Raw genomic sequence first — 15,329 nt, 5'->3', positions numbered from 1 at the left:
AGTGATTTACAGAGATTCAAAACCTTTAATGAAGAAATTTTTTAGCACCTTATTCTTAAATTGGTGACCCTTTATTCTAAGACTATGACCCCTAATTATAGATGTTTCCACAAGGGGAAGCAGCTGCCTTGTCAAGTCCACTCCAAACCTTTTATGTTTCAATAAAATCACCCCTGATTCTTCTAAATTCTGCTAAGCTCAGACTGTTTCCTTATAAGGTAAAACCTTCATCCCAGGAATCAAACTGGTGAAATACAAGTATATATCTCCAAAGTTGAACATAATATTCAAGATGTGTCTCACCAAGTTTAATACAATTTTAGCAAGGTTTATTTTACTTTCATGCTCTGGTCCCCTTTGCAAGAGAGTCCACCAGTCCATATATCTGTATGATTGCTTCATTCACCTTACTGCAGATGACCAAGAGAAGCTTGACAAGTGAGTGGCAGTGTGGTTTGTAGGGTCATGCACTCCTCACACAATTATGCTTGGGTTTTCAGTGTTCCTGTGTATTCAAGCTCCATCTATATGGTCATGGGTTAGCGACTCTCTGGGTCTAATGTTGCTATTGCTCATTTTCAAGGAGGCTTTGAGAATATTTTTGAAATGGTTCTCCTGTCTATCTGGTAATGTGTTGTGGCAGAGTTTGAATAAGGGCAAAATATGCCCTTAGCCACCCAGGTAACCTAAGTCACATTTATTTTGGTAGTAAGTTGATTGCTCAAGCATTTAGAAATTATTAATTTTTAATATTGGTCTTATTTTTCCTTTGTCTGTTTTTATTCTACTTTATAATTCAGTCTCTTTTAAATATAACTAGTTCATCATCATAATGTGCCATGTCGTATGATGTAGGCCTTCATGGTCCCAGGACCGCGATTGTTCTTGGCAAATTTTTTCTATAGAAGTGGTTTACCATTGCTTTCTTCTGGGCAGTGTCTTTATGAGATGGGTGATAGCAGCAATTATCATTACTATTTAGAGATTGTCTGCCTGGCGTCAGTGGTCACATAACCAGGACTTGTGATATGCACGAACTGCTCGTATGACCATCCACCACTTGCCCCCATGGCTTCACCTGACCCTGGCTGGGTGGGCTAGGCAGGTGCTACACCTTGTCCAAGGGTGACCTGCAGGCTAGTGGAGTGAAGGAGTGTCTTACATCTCCTTTGTTACAGATGCATTTCCACCTCACCATTTGCAGATATAACATAGAATATGGAAGAGTACAGCACAGAAACATGCCCTTCAGCCCATCATGTCTGTACTGACTGTGAGGCTGAATTAATCTAATTCCATCTATCTGCATGATCCATATGACTCCTTCTGTAATACAAAAATATACCATATATAATTTAATATTCATTATTAGATAAAATGGACAAGCAATATCAGAAGCTTTTCAATCTATTGGATCCCAGTCAGAAGGAAACAGGTTTGAATTCTTCTCCTGTCATTAGGCACAAAATATAGGTTGACAGTCCCATGCTTTACCAAAGGAACATTATGATGTTTTTTTGGATGAGGTGTGAAGCATCATGTAGCAAGTTATGCTAATTGCATTTTTTTCCGTGCAGTTTAAAATCAAAATTCTTTCCCCCCATTTTATAGGAATTTTGGGATATGTTAAACTGTGTGACTAAAGGACAAGTAAAGAAATAGGAGTATTGATGATGAAAATATAGTGTATTAACTCAAAGAAGAAGGAGAAAAATAAAAATGGGGGAAAAGAGGCACAAAAATTAAGAAAGAAAAACAGAAGTTTCAAATCTCTGAAGAATAATCAATAATGAATGAATAAGTGGTTAGCATAACACTATTACAGTGCCAGTAAACCAGGTTCATTTCTGCTGCTGTCTGTAAGGAGCTTGTATGTTCTCCCCGTGACTGTGAGTTTCCTCCAGGTGCTCTGGTTTCTTCCCACATTCTGAAGACGTACAGGTTGGTAGGTTAATTGGTTACATGGGTGTAATTGGGCAGGCAGCACAGGCTCATTGGACTGATAGGGCCTGTTGTATTGTTAATGTGTTAAGCCCATCACCCCTACTGGGGCACAGGCTGCTGACAGTAGCTCACCTGCGCCTGTCTTTCAGTTGTTTCCAGGTTTAGCCCACCTTATTGTATCCTTCCTCTCCCAGGGATGATGTCGCTGGAGCTTCTGTTGGCATTTATGTAGCTCTGGGTTTTTACAGGATGGGCTTCCTAGTCTCATGTCCAATCCTCTTCCTTTTGCAGCCGGGTTTGGGGATTGTTTATGGAAGAGTTGGTAGGCACTGTTACCATAGTGTATCTCTAACTAAATAATCATATCACTTGTGTGTTGAAATGAAAGAGCAGAATCATAAATCTTGTTATTGATAAAGGAGTATTCATCATTAATTGCAATGGACAACAAAGATTTTGCTTCCTCAATACTTTTGGGTGTATCTTATTGATTCAGGGCTGCTGATCATGCAAAACACCATGACATTTTTCTATCACACACTGTATTCTTTTTGGAAATGCCTATATTTGTTATTTCAATTCATAACTCAAGTCAATTAAAATGTTGCCCACAATGTAAGCTGAAAAGTTTTCCATCTTGTCCGGGCATGCATGGGCATGTTTAGGCAGGATGGATACTGCATGGCACAACAAAGTTTAGAAAGGCTATACATTTCCGTGAAGGATTTTGATATTTGAGACAAATATTTCCCAGAATAATTGATGCCAAGATTAAGAAGGCATTTTTGTGGGTCCTCAAATCAAACAGGTCATTAATGACAGGCAATTTGAAGAACATCTAGTGGGACCGGAGAAAATCACATGGAAAGCTGTTGTTGAAAATTTTCTTGGCAACTACAGAGCACCGAACTACATGCAGATGGTTGACAACATGCTTCAAGCATACAAAAGCATGAACTGCAACATGTCACTAAGGATTCATTTTCTGCATTCCCATTTAGACTTCTTCCCTGCAAATCTTGGCGTTGTCAATGACGAGCATGGTGAAATTGTGGTCATGGAGAAACAGTATCAGGGCAACTGGAATCCATCAGTGCTGGCTGATTATTGTTGGACACTCAAGTGAAAAGCCTCAAACACTGAGCATGAATGAAAATCATCAACAAAACACTTTTAGCTTAATTGAACTACTGTAAAGCATCAGCAAAGTTATGCAATTAAACACATTATATCCAATAAAAGTTAATTTCTTGTTTCTTCAAATTCCTAAGTGTTACAAGTAGTCTGAAATTATATTTGTGTTCAGCTTCAAGTGGTCTATCATTAAAAAAAAAAAGAAATTCTGAGGAGGCAACACTTTTATAGAAAAAATTGTTCTTCAGTGTTACCAGTTCAAATAATTCAATAGCAAATAACAATTCGGAAATAAGGCAGAACTCTATTTTAAAGCAAATAAGAGGTGTGAAATAAAACCTCTGAGTTTCTTTTGTGCAATACAATTTGAGCCACAACATGTGGCACTTCACAGTTCTCCACCATGGTTGTCGGTTAACTTGTGGATTAACTTTTACATTGAACTACTGTTATCTTTATAGAAAGACCCAAACTATTCTGTTGGCCTTGTACTGCTCAATGTCTCATATGTGATCTATCATCACCCTGAATAAAATCAGTGTTTCTGAGATCCAGACAATGATTCTTTTTGTCTTTCTACATCAGCTGAATGCCACCTTGGCCACCTGAGCTACTAGTGGAGCAATAGTTTAATTTTCTAAGATTACATAATAAACACCTTTACCTTAAACTTCTCTTTAAGAAAAAGGCCCAAGTGATTGTTTTTTTTTCTCAGCAATCTCACTGCTGTTGAGTTTTGGCTCACAGGGAGGTTATGTTATCCAAAGTATATATACTGACCCAAAGGGGAAAAAAGTCCAAGAGCCCAGTTCGTTAATGTAATGTGGTTGGCAGTAGTTTTTACTCATATGCTCAATTAAACAATTGGATCACAGAATTTAAACTTGCCCTGTGTCAAGTTTCCCAATGTTTTCAAAATATAAATGATGTAATTTCCTATTGCTCATAGCCAAGAACAGTAATGCCATGAGAAACAGCTTAATCTTTTACTTCAGTTTTGACTCTTCTCCAAGATCGAACAACAGAACTAACACTGGGCTGGTTTCTTGTGAATAATAGTAATTTATATGTACAAGGAAACAAGTCACACATGCCTGGAGCCTTGTGGTCAGTGTGTGCCTCGATGCCAACCCTGTGCATTAAATAGTCTCAGTTATTCAAGGTGGCATAGTTTGCTGAGGTACAGCCTTGTTGAAGTACATGGTTTTACTCTTAATTGTGTTATCTGGTGGATGCACAAGGATGAGTTTTGAATGGCCATGGGATTATTTCCAGAAAGATGGATAAAACAATTCAATCAGAATAAAATCCTGACATTCTTACTTCATGTTGGCAACTCTGATTTTTACATATGGCTGTATAGGACAAAATAATAAACAACAGGTAAAGATCAAATTAAATTGGACATGCTGGAAATCTGAAATAAAAATGGGAAATCAGTAGCTCAGGCGGCATCTGTAGAACGTTAAGCAGTTAACATTTTAATTCTGGGACCTTTCATCTCGAATTTGTTTTCATTTGATGTCATTTGCATCAGTGTTGGACTCAACATGCATTTCAAGACAGGGTTAGTTAAATATAGATAAGCTTCTGTTCAACTGGTAGAGCATGATGTTGGATCCATTACTGAGTGGACCACTGGCATTTCAAATTTTCATTCTGGCTTGGCAGCCAGTAGATTTCCAGCTTTTAATTGGGGCTGACCTTGATTGAAATGGCCACTACTGAGGTTATCGGTGGACAGAAACCTGCAAAGATAACTGTGTGGGATGTTCTTTATCAGAACAAATCACAACTTGCACTACATTACCTTCTAGGTACTTCCAGCAAGAGTTTTATTGCTGGATGAGGACTCCAATGGAGAAAGCTATAGAGGAAGATTGAGTGTACATAATAAACTGTCTTATGTTACTTAACCGGCAACAATGAATATCAATCGAGACAGGTTATATAAAAACAACCAAACATTTATTAAACACGGATAAACAATGAAAAAAACAAACAAATACCTTAACCGGAAGTTAACCGTTATCGTCACTTGGCACTGGTTCTTAAAGCGTTAAATGCGAAAACAGCTCTTAAAGAGGTAAAGTCAGATATAGTTCTTAAAATGGTAAATTCGAAAGTCCAACAGATTTATACGTTCAATTTAGAGAGACTTCTCTAGAGAAGGATTTCTTCATAGACGCGACTTTCCTGTTGGTTCTGTCCAAAGGATTCACAATGCAGGAAATAAACAGTTTAAAACAACTGACCTTAAATTCTAGACAGAACCTTGCATGAACTCTTTGCTCTTATGGCAAGAGTTATCTTTGATGCAGGTCACTACTCCTTCAACGAAGACTCAATAAGGTCGATCCTTTGTTAAACTGCCGAATGATACCAACTCCTCTCAATCCTTCGGGTCCTGTACTTCGAAAAAGTCTTCACTATCCCGTACTACTGATGGAATAAGGTACATCAACACATTTAGCAAAAATTTCCAGTCCAGCACTATTGTACCTTGCAGCAGAAAGTAACAACCATTTTAAAAATGAAACGGCGTCATAAAAACAAATACGCAACAAAAGCAGAGACAGAGTAACATTCTAGCTGGAAAATTAAAAAACTAAAAACCAACTGCGTCATCTGAGGTCTCCCTTATATACCCGTGGGGCACATGTCATCACGTGACCTCACATCGGCGGGAAAATTACATCAGGTGACCTCCAAAAGACCATTACATCATTCTCACAAAAAAAAATCAGAGATCTCCTTGAGGTATGTAACACTTAGTACAATGAGAAGCCAACTTAAACAGTTTGTGATTATTATGAATGAGGATGGAGGAGCCCAGCATCGCAATGGCACAAAGTTTTCTGCAGTGTTTGGGAATCTCTGTTCCAGCCTAGAGGTGGTAACAACCTATCTTAGTGGCAGCGCTGATGATGAAGTGTTGAACGGCCGTTGCTGTGGTTCCATCCCAACTCAGTAGCGGCTAGCCTATGACTTTGACCTGCAGCTGAATGTCAGATATCTAACATGCAAGACGACATCAGTCATTGGTATATAGACAACTGAGTTCAAAACAACCTGCAGAGTTTCACAGCAGTGAACGCAGGGACTGCTTCAGTGGAACTGGCAGTAGTTTCCATGGAGTACAATTGCTGGAGAGCATGGTCCTTTCTTCAACCCTTGCCATGCCATTGGTGGCTTTGTTGTTGCTCTCAGACAGTATGCCTGCATAATACAACCTCACCTCCAGAGCTGAGATGGTGCAGTCTGCACCCAAGCTGCCAAACCCAAGCTGTTCGATGTCATCAAGGCCAGCTGCAATTTTCTACACTGAAATTCAACACATTTCTATGAGCCAAGCTTCAAACACTAGATGAGTGAATATTAGCACAGAGAAGAAAGGGAATGCACAATGATGATTAACTGAATTATATAGGCATTTAGAGGTTTAATGTTTCTTTTATTTTGACTTTAATTGTGATGGAAAAGAGATTCAGTGCAGACTGCAGATGGATGGTAAATTAAGCTGTGGTTAAATACATCACTTTCAGGCAATTTATGAACAACCCCAACCAAAACGAGCTGCTTGGACTGCCTCTTTCCTCCTGGCCCCTGAGGTTCTCCCTGTATAGCTGATCTTGAGGTTGTTCCCTCATGATACCAATACTAAATTATACCACAGGACATATTTCATATACAGTGCCTGCAAAGGAATATATGTGCCAATGGGACCCTATCCCAAGGTTGAAGACTGAAATCTTAGCAAAGCTGTATTCTTTCTCTTCAAGCACAATAATCTAATAGATTCCCCTGTTTTGCAGTTACAGGTAAACTGGGTGGGTGATCAAAATCTCAGAAGGGTGCTTCATTCCGCATTCAGCAAATTCTTTCCAAATAGACTGCGCCCATTGGACTACAGAAAATTTCCAGGTAATGCAATTTTGCCAATGGAATAGAATCGATCTTATGTAATTTGTTTTTCTATGCCCTTGATCTAGTGTAAAGATGGGGTATTTGTTTACAATTATTATTCAAGATAGGAAGTAAGTTTTGAAATAAATCTTCCATTTTTAAAGATTAATCTGATTATAATATCATCATGAGTGAAAATTATGCTCTGGAGAATGGTCAATTTTTTTAGACTATAATAGTATTATGGATGTAAATGTCCATAATTATTGATAGATGGAACAGCAAATCCATCTACTGAAATGCAAAAAATTATTATTTATTTACTTGTGCATTTTTGATGCTTAAGTGAGTTATTGATTATTCCAATAATTTAGATTATTTGTTAAAAAATAATTTAGTTCATATTTATCTGAGTTGCCATTGATTCTTAACAAAGAGAATTCCTTGCTGTTGCTGGGAGAAAAATTGTATTTATTTCTTCAGAATTGCTGTCAGTGAAGGAACTAATGTGTAATCTATGAAATAGTGTCATTTTTTACTGAAACTTACTTCTTTATCATTTTGTGGTATTGATATTTCCAAGTCATAGAGCAGTAAAGCACAAAAATTGTTCCTTCAGCTCACCATGTTCATAACTATCCTCAAATAGGCATCTAACCAATTCCCATTTATTTACACTTGGTCCATAACCTTCTATGTCTTAGGAATTCAAGTGCTCATCCAGAAGTTTATTACTTGCTGTGACAGTATCTGCCATCTCTGCCTTCTCAAGCAATGTATTCCTGATGCAATCATCCTGAAGCTTCATTCCTTTTTCCACTCAGATATCATCTAACCCTGTTACTTCTCATCTCAAACTTATGCCCTTTGTTTTATGTATCTCTTTTATAGGAATTATTTCTCAATGTCCACCCTATCTATACCCCTCATAGGTTTGTACACTTCTACACTGCTACAACCACAAGAACATGATATAATGGAACTGAACAGGAAGAAGAGCAAAACAGAGTGAAAGCTAAATAAAAAACTAATTAAGTGATATCAAAGAAAACAGAGCTGCAGCAGAATGTGCACAATAGAACTCCTGAGAAACAAATATAATGGTCAATAAAGATTGTACAACTGAATCTTTTTGGAGCACTCACTGTTATTTCCCTGCGTGAGGATATGAAATTTCTGCATACATTGCTATCACACAATTCTTGCACTACTTCAGATATTTCCATAGCCTTGGATGCAGCCCAGTCCATTTGTCACTGTTCACTCAATTGAAAATTGGATTGCCCAGTTGCTGGTTATACCTTTTCAATTCCAACTTACTGTGGCCAGAAATGAAGCAGCAATTCAGTCCTTACAGTTAAAGGTAAGGAAGAAAAAAGGAAATAAGAGGATAGGAAAAGATTCCAATCTAGATATTGTTATATTCCCCCATCTGTGTTGTGTGGCAATATGTGAAGGAAACTGGCTAAATTCTACAATATTAAATTTCAGTGTATTAGTTACAGAACCAAACTAAGTTGGCATAAACAGGAATAAAAACTGAAGAGGATGCTGCATGATATAAACCATACAGCAATCAAAGGAGACCACAAACTGGAAATAGAAGTACTGTATATAAAATATTCTTCACTCTGTACCTATGTTTCAGATAGAGTCTACACATTAGGCTCTATCTGCAGCATTAAGCTTTGACCATGAGTCAAACCTTCGTTTGAGCAGGGCAAAAAACCAAGAAAATTGAGAGGTGTTCTCATCACAATGATACAATACTCCATGTCATTATACTTACAAACACTGCTTACGAATATTTATATTTTGTTTATGGTCTTGCCTTGAATATTTATTATTTTATAGTTGAGGTGTACTTGCCAATTCTGTAAGTAATTGATCACCTTACAAATGAGTCTACGTGGCATGAAATTCCAATATAATGATTTCAACAAACTTGTAACAATGATAAGCACAAAACTCAAAGGAACAGATCTTCAGTTTCCCACTAGGTATTCTGTCAACCTTTCAAACTCAACACTGGTATCAATTATATCAAAGACTGACACTTTCTAATTTTGTTTCAGATTTCCAGCATTTTGTTCATGTTTTTCTGTAACACTAACATCCCATTTGGACCTGAACTAGGCATTCAGCTTCTTTGTACAACTGCTTTCCCATTCTTTATGAAGACGAAACAAGAAAACCCACAATAAAAGCAAGTTAGAAAATATGATCTCTGCTTCACTTCACAACATGAGAACACTGAGCTCAATAGTTTTGATCAAACACACTTGCGTCAACAACCAAAACTTTTCTTTATGTAATCACATAAAAATACTGAGAATGCTCCCTTAGATCATTAAGCTCTCTTTACTGATTTCAACAAAATGTTTTCTGATGGAACACTTCCATTCTCCTTCAGATCAGAACATGATTTTCAGATGCATGTTCATATTGATGACCTGAATTAGAGAGTTGCAGAAGGTTAGAACATTGAAAATGGCTATTCAGACCATCAAATTTGTTCCAGATATAATAAGCAAGATTCTGGAGGATCGATCTCCACAGACCAGGCAACATCTGTGGAGGGAAATGAACAGTTGATACTTCAGGTTGAGGCCCTTCATCTGGACTAGAATAGAGGGAAGATAGCCAGTATAATAAAAGTGAAGGGATGGAGCAAGGGCTTAGCAAGAGGTAGGTGGGGTGATAGTCAAATGGAGGAGATGATAGGCTGGGAACTTACAGGGAGAGGGCTGCAGCTGATGGAATTTGATAGGAGAGGAAGGTAGAGAATGGAATTAATTAAGGAGGGGAGGATGTGAGATAGGAACACTAGAGGGAGGGGTGAAACTAGTGGAAGGGAAGTAAACAGGGTGATGGGGGCTGGGTTAAGTGTAAGAGCAACTGGGTAGATCAGGAGGAGAGAGTAAAGGGACAGAAGGGGAGCAGTTTACCTGAAATTGGAGAATATTTTTTCTCTTCTGAAAACCATAATTGCACCTGGTTACATTACTTTATCACCCCTTAAAACTTATACCTGGCAGCATATTCTTGATCCTAACCACACAATGGTGCACAAAAAAAAAATCCAATTTATGTCGTTCCTTTTGACCCAATAGAACAAACTAAGATTCGCCACATGAAAATAATAATTTGTTCAACATTATGTTTAGATAAACATCCTGGCATCGAATCTTGCCATAAATATTTCTATAACACCATAATTTCTCTCTCTTTATCCAATGAAAATTATCCATCTGTTTAAGTTCCTCCCTGTGCTTTGTTTTGCATATTGTGTGACAACCTTTCTGTTTCTTTAGCATTTGTCTGTGTTACGAGGCTAAGTTGCTAGTTTGACGCTCAACCCAGCATGGTTGGAAAGCATGTAAGGAGCCGGCCAGATTCAAATCCAGGACCACCCACCCTGAAGTCCATCCATCTATACCACCACTACACCACCTCCCAGCATCCATCCGTTTGCACATAGTGATTTTTTTTTTACTTTTTAATCACTTCAGTTGAATTTCCCTTTAACTTGTACTTGTTTAGAATAAAAATACAAAATACAACCTACAAATCCTATTGTGAAAGCTGAGATCTTTGAATTGCTCATTTCATGTACAGCTCTTCTTTGAACCATTTTCAGAGCTTCTGTTATTCAGTACATTAAATACCCTAAAACTGAGCACAATTTTATAGATAAAGTCTTGTGCAAAACCAGCAGATAATTAAGAAGGCAGGTGGTATCTTGGCCTTCAGTGCAAGAAAACTTCATAACGGAGATTACGGATATCTTACTTCAGTTACACAGGGCTACAAACATAGATTACACATGAAATATCGTATGCAGTTCTGCTCTTTCTGCTTAAGGAAATACTTGTTGTGAAGGAAGTACAACAAAGATTCTCCAGATTGAATCTGAAACATACAGTATATTCTATGATGGGAAAAGAAGCAAACTGGGTCTATAATCTTTAATATCTAAAATAATTAAGATTAATTGCATTGAAATGTACAAAATTAGCAGGGTGATATTAGCAAAGATATTATCTCTGGCTGGTGTGTTTAGAACCAAGGGACAGTCAAACAAAATTGAGATGAAAAGAAATTTCTTCACCTAGGGTATTGAATCTTGGGAATTCACCACACAAGAGGACTCTGAAGGGTGAGTATAGTCAGAAAAAACATAACCCCTTGACAATCTTATGCATGTTTCATTGTAATCACTCCTGATGCTTCTAAACACTAGAAATTATAGGTCCAGCCTACTTCATCTCTCCTCATTGTATCTGTTGGAACTTTGCTGTATTTAATTCATTATATTCCTTCAATCATTTTTTGTACTTTAATAGAATATGGGATCAGTGCAGAAAAATGAAGCTGGATTAAAGTTCAGCCATGATTTTATTGAATGATAGGTTTGGCATGATGGGCCGAATGGCACAGTTTTTTTCTTGCTATCTCTGTGTGCTCTTTATAGTTTTTTTTTCTGTTTTATGTTGAATTGCTCTCGCTGTACTGTTTGTCTTTGCAATACCTGCTTACACTGGTTGGGCATTGTCTGAGATGTATCCACTGAAATGTCTTTGTCCCTCTTCTGCATGTTGAAATACATTGCTGTACCAAGAAAGCATGCTTGGCTTTGACCACAACTATATTTATTTATTTAAACTTGGTATCAACAGCCAGATTCCGGTGTATTCCTGAATTGCTTCTGGATCAGGTTGTAGACTCTTTGTTCGAGTGTTCTGTTGGTTTGTGTCTTTTCTGACCTTGCCACCAGCTCTTTTTAGCAGGGAATTTATTGATTGCAAAGAGAGACTAATCAATTAATTATCTGTTGGCTAAAAGGAAAAAAGCACCAAGACCTTCCACCTAACATTTGAATAGCAGTATTAATGTGAGCATATGCCTTTGTTTTAAAAACTCACATTTAATACTTTATACACTGAAAAGTGTTCAGTCCAAATCACCTGAAATACAATCCAATGAATTTCACAGATGTAATGTTGCTTTTAAAACAACAGGCAACATGAGTTTAGGAACAGCATATAGTTAATTTCGCCATCAAACAGTTCTGTATATTTGTTCAGTAGTTCTTTCCTGTGGCTGCATGCACTTAAATCATCGACTTAACCATGTTGAAAATCCACATGCTTCTCAGCATCACTGACTGTATCTATGCAATTATCTTGCAGTTGTCAGAGAAAGGATATATGCTTTAATATAGTTGGTTCTGTAACTATTCCCCATAATTTACAGGTGCTTCCCAGGGATGAAGGTACTATTTATCTTTCTGATGGGTTCCTGCACTACTTGTGCCAATAAAACTACTGTATGCAACCAAGATGAATTTAAATATGTCACACACTACATCCTGCAAATAAAAATCGCCCATCACCACACCCCATCTGCTCAATATCAGGTAGGAACATGTCAGGAAGCCATTAAATGAAGACAGCTGTTTACTTCGTCTGATCCTATGCTGTTTTCAGCATCTGAGCAGTCACTCATCAATAAGGTAGTGGCATTCTTAATAGGCCTGACTTGCATACTTAAAGTCATAGGGTTTTGATTTGCTCTTTACTAATAACAATAATGACTAACCCATCAGGTCAAACCTGCTGGAGGGGAATGTAGGAGCCATCTATCCATTCTTATCTGCTTTGTATTCTGTGTTGCACATTTATTACATTTTTTATGTTAATTAATCATATAAGTGGAGGCATGGTAAGAACGAAGGGAATAAATTACGTATTCTTGCTTATTCTGCTGCAAATTTAACTTGGGGCTGGCAGAGGTAATATCTTTGCTGACCAATTAATATCACTTCAAGATTGTATGCTTGCTAATTGCGAATAAAGGATAGAAATAAGGAATTCAACTCTTTGGAACAATCATTTCATTGGAGCTGAATGTATGTTATGCAAGTATAACAACCCAGTGGTGGTCACAGGCTAGTGTCAATCGTTTTGATTTTGGATTAGTTTTGCTACAACAGGGAAGTATGGGTGAGAAAATTCCCTAAGAGGGCAAATATGAATTTGCTGGGCTTTCCAAGGAAATCTCTGATCTCCTGTGATTTATCCACTCCCACATATTCTATCACCCGCTATCTTGTGATTTTAGTGTGATCATATGTTATGTCACATATATAACATATGTGCTCCAAGTAATTCCACCTAGGGACTCCCACACCACATAAAGTGTGTTACATGATGATTCTGATCTCCCATTGCTGAATGTCCACTTATACCCACTCAGGTGTTCAGATCAGCCAGAATGATAAGAATGTTTGACACCCGATCTATTACAATTAAAACCGCCTTCACTCTTCATAAGTTATTGGTTTACATCTTGCTCGAGAGTCTTTGCAAAATTCCGTGAATGATTTCAATACATGGCTGATATCTTTTACTGAAAATTATAGTTTAGTTTCACAATATAAACAGTGAGTTCCTTATCCACTTCAGATTAAACCACAGAAGGCCATTTTGCAATTTCAAAAAAAAAAATATAATGCTAGAATGTATGTACTGGCTTTGGAGACAGTCGAAAACAAATCTTTTCACAGAGGGTGATGAATCTCTGGCATTCTTCCACATCACTCCCACCTCCTGAGGGTTGCGGCTGTCAGATTACTGAGGGGAGAGTTTAAAGAGTGGGTAAATAATATTTTTTTAAAGATAATTAAGAGCTATGTGGAACTTGTACGTGTGGAGAAGAGGTCTGTTGCAGCTCAACTTGATCGTCTGCTCTTATATTCATTCTTCCTTGTATTCTAGGAACAAATTCAGATTTCTACGAATACGTTTACAATTGTTGCTAAATTTAAACAGAACCAAAATATATGCTGCTTAGTGTGTCTAGCAAAATAATTGTAAAAAAGACGGTAGGTTTCAGGTTCAAGCTGTTTGTTACATCAGAACTGATGGTGGACTTCAGAAAGGGTAGAACGAGGGAACACAAACCAATGCTCGTAGAGGGATCAGAAGTGGAGAGAGTGAGCAATTTCATGTTCCTGGGTGTCAAGATCACTGAGGACCTGACCTGGTTCCAACATATTGATGCAGCTATAAAGAAGGCAAGACAGCAGCTATACTTCATTTGGAGTTTGAGGCAATTTGGTTTGTCACCTAAAACATTCGTAAACTTCTACAGAAGTACTGTGGAGAGCATTCTCACAGGCTGCATCGCTGTCTTGTATGGAGGTGGGGGGAGCTATTGCACAGGATTGAAATAAGCTACAGAAAGTTCCAGAATTAGTCAGCTCTATCTTAGGTAGCCTCCATAGTATCCAAGACATCTTTGAAGAATGGTACCTCAGAAAGGCGAAGTTCATTATTAAGAATACACATCACCCAGGACATGCCCTCTTCGATTGTTACCATCAGGAAGCAGGTACAGAAACCTGAAGGCATGCACACAGCAATTCAGGAACAGCTTCTTTCCCTGTGCCATACAATTCAAAAATGGACATTGAACCCTTAAACACCACCTCACTTTTTTACAATTTCTGTTTATGCACTATTTTTAATTTAACTATTTAATATACATAGATATACTAACTGTAATTAATTTACTTTTTTTTCTATGTTATCATGTATTGCATTGTACCGCTGCCACTAGGATAACAAACTTCACGACATATGCTGGTGACATTAAACCTAATTCTGACTCTGATTCTCTTGACAATGTTACACTGATTCTCTACTTGGTTAGAGGTTAAAATGTGCATTAACTAAGCACTCTGCACTGCATCATTCCCATAGATAGAAACATAAAGACACACAGAAACTGACAAAAAAAAATCAGAAAATGTTAATAATAGTTATATAGGTATAAATTGTTATGCATAACTTCAGATGCAATTGTGATACAAACCTTAATTGTTAACTCAAAATACACTACTAACTTCAAATATATTTTAAAATAGTATAGTAACCACAGGTAGGCTAAATTCTTGACAGTAGACTACATGGCAGCTTTCACAGAAAATGTATTTTGTGTTTATTGGCATGCTCCACTAAAAGGAGCTCACACATCAGGAATGCAGTTTATACACAAAACTGCAGGTTACAGTATGGCTGAGACATTATCTAAGTTAAAATTATGAGAAAACATTGCATGAGGTTAGGAGTGGTAGTGTTTGGAGTTCACTACTGGTGGCAGTGTTGACTTAATCTGGACTGGTGACAGCAAATTCTACTTTCTCCTTTAAATCTTTTTGAAAGAATAAGGTTTGAACTCATCAGCCGTAAAATTTTAGACACAAGAACACCCATAGCTTAACAGTGAAACTTTATTCCAGTCTATTTCTTTCTTTAGACTGTGGGGATGATTTGACATTT

At 37.4% G+C, this 15,329-nt stretch overlaps 1 protein-coding gene across 6 annotated transcripts in view; it reads left to right on the top strand.

Moving 5' to 3' along the window:
* Positions 1 to 15,329, top strand: part of LOC140186401 (extracellular sulfatase Sulf-2-like) — a 348,168-nt gene that overhangs the window by 106,705 nt on the left and 226,134 nt on the right. For 4 of the 6 annotated variants that reach the window (XM_072240639.1, XM_072240646.1, XM_072240672.1 and 1 more), the window contains one exon: positions 6,894 to 7,002. The exons of 1 other annotated variant lie outside the window; for it this stretch is intronic. The gene's annotated coding sequence lies outside the window, so the exon portion shown is untranslated. Of the gene's footprint in view, positions 1 to 6,893; positions 7,003 to 11,099; positions 11,144 to 15,329 lie in introns of all 6 variants that reach the window. One more of the 6 variants, XM_072240655.1, reaches the window with a different exon arrangement.

This window comes from Mobula birostris, chromosome 2 (genome assembly GCF_030028105.1).
Source record: "Mobula birostris isolate sMobBir1 chromosome 2, sMobBir1.hap1, whole genome shotgun sequence".
Lineage (NCBI taxonomy): Eukaryota > Metazoa > Chordata > Chondrichthyes > Myliobatiformes > Myliobatidae > Mobula > Mobula birostris.
This window is presented reverse-complemented; position numbering and strand designations above follow the sequence as displayed.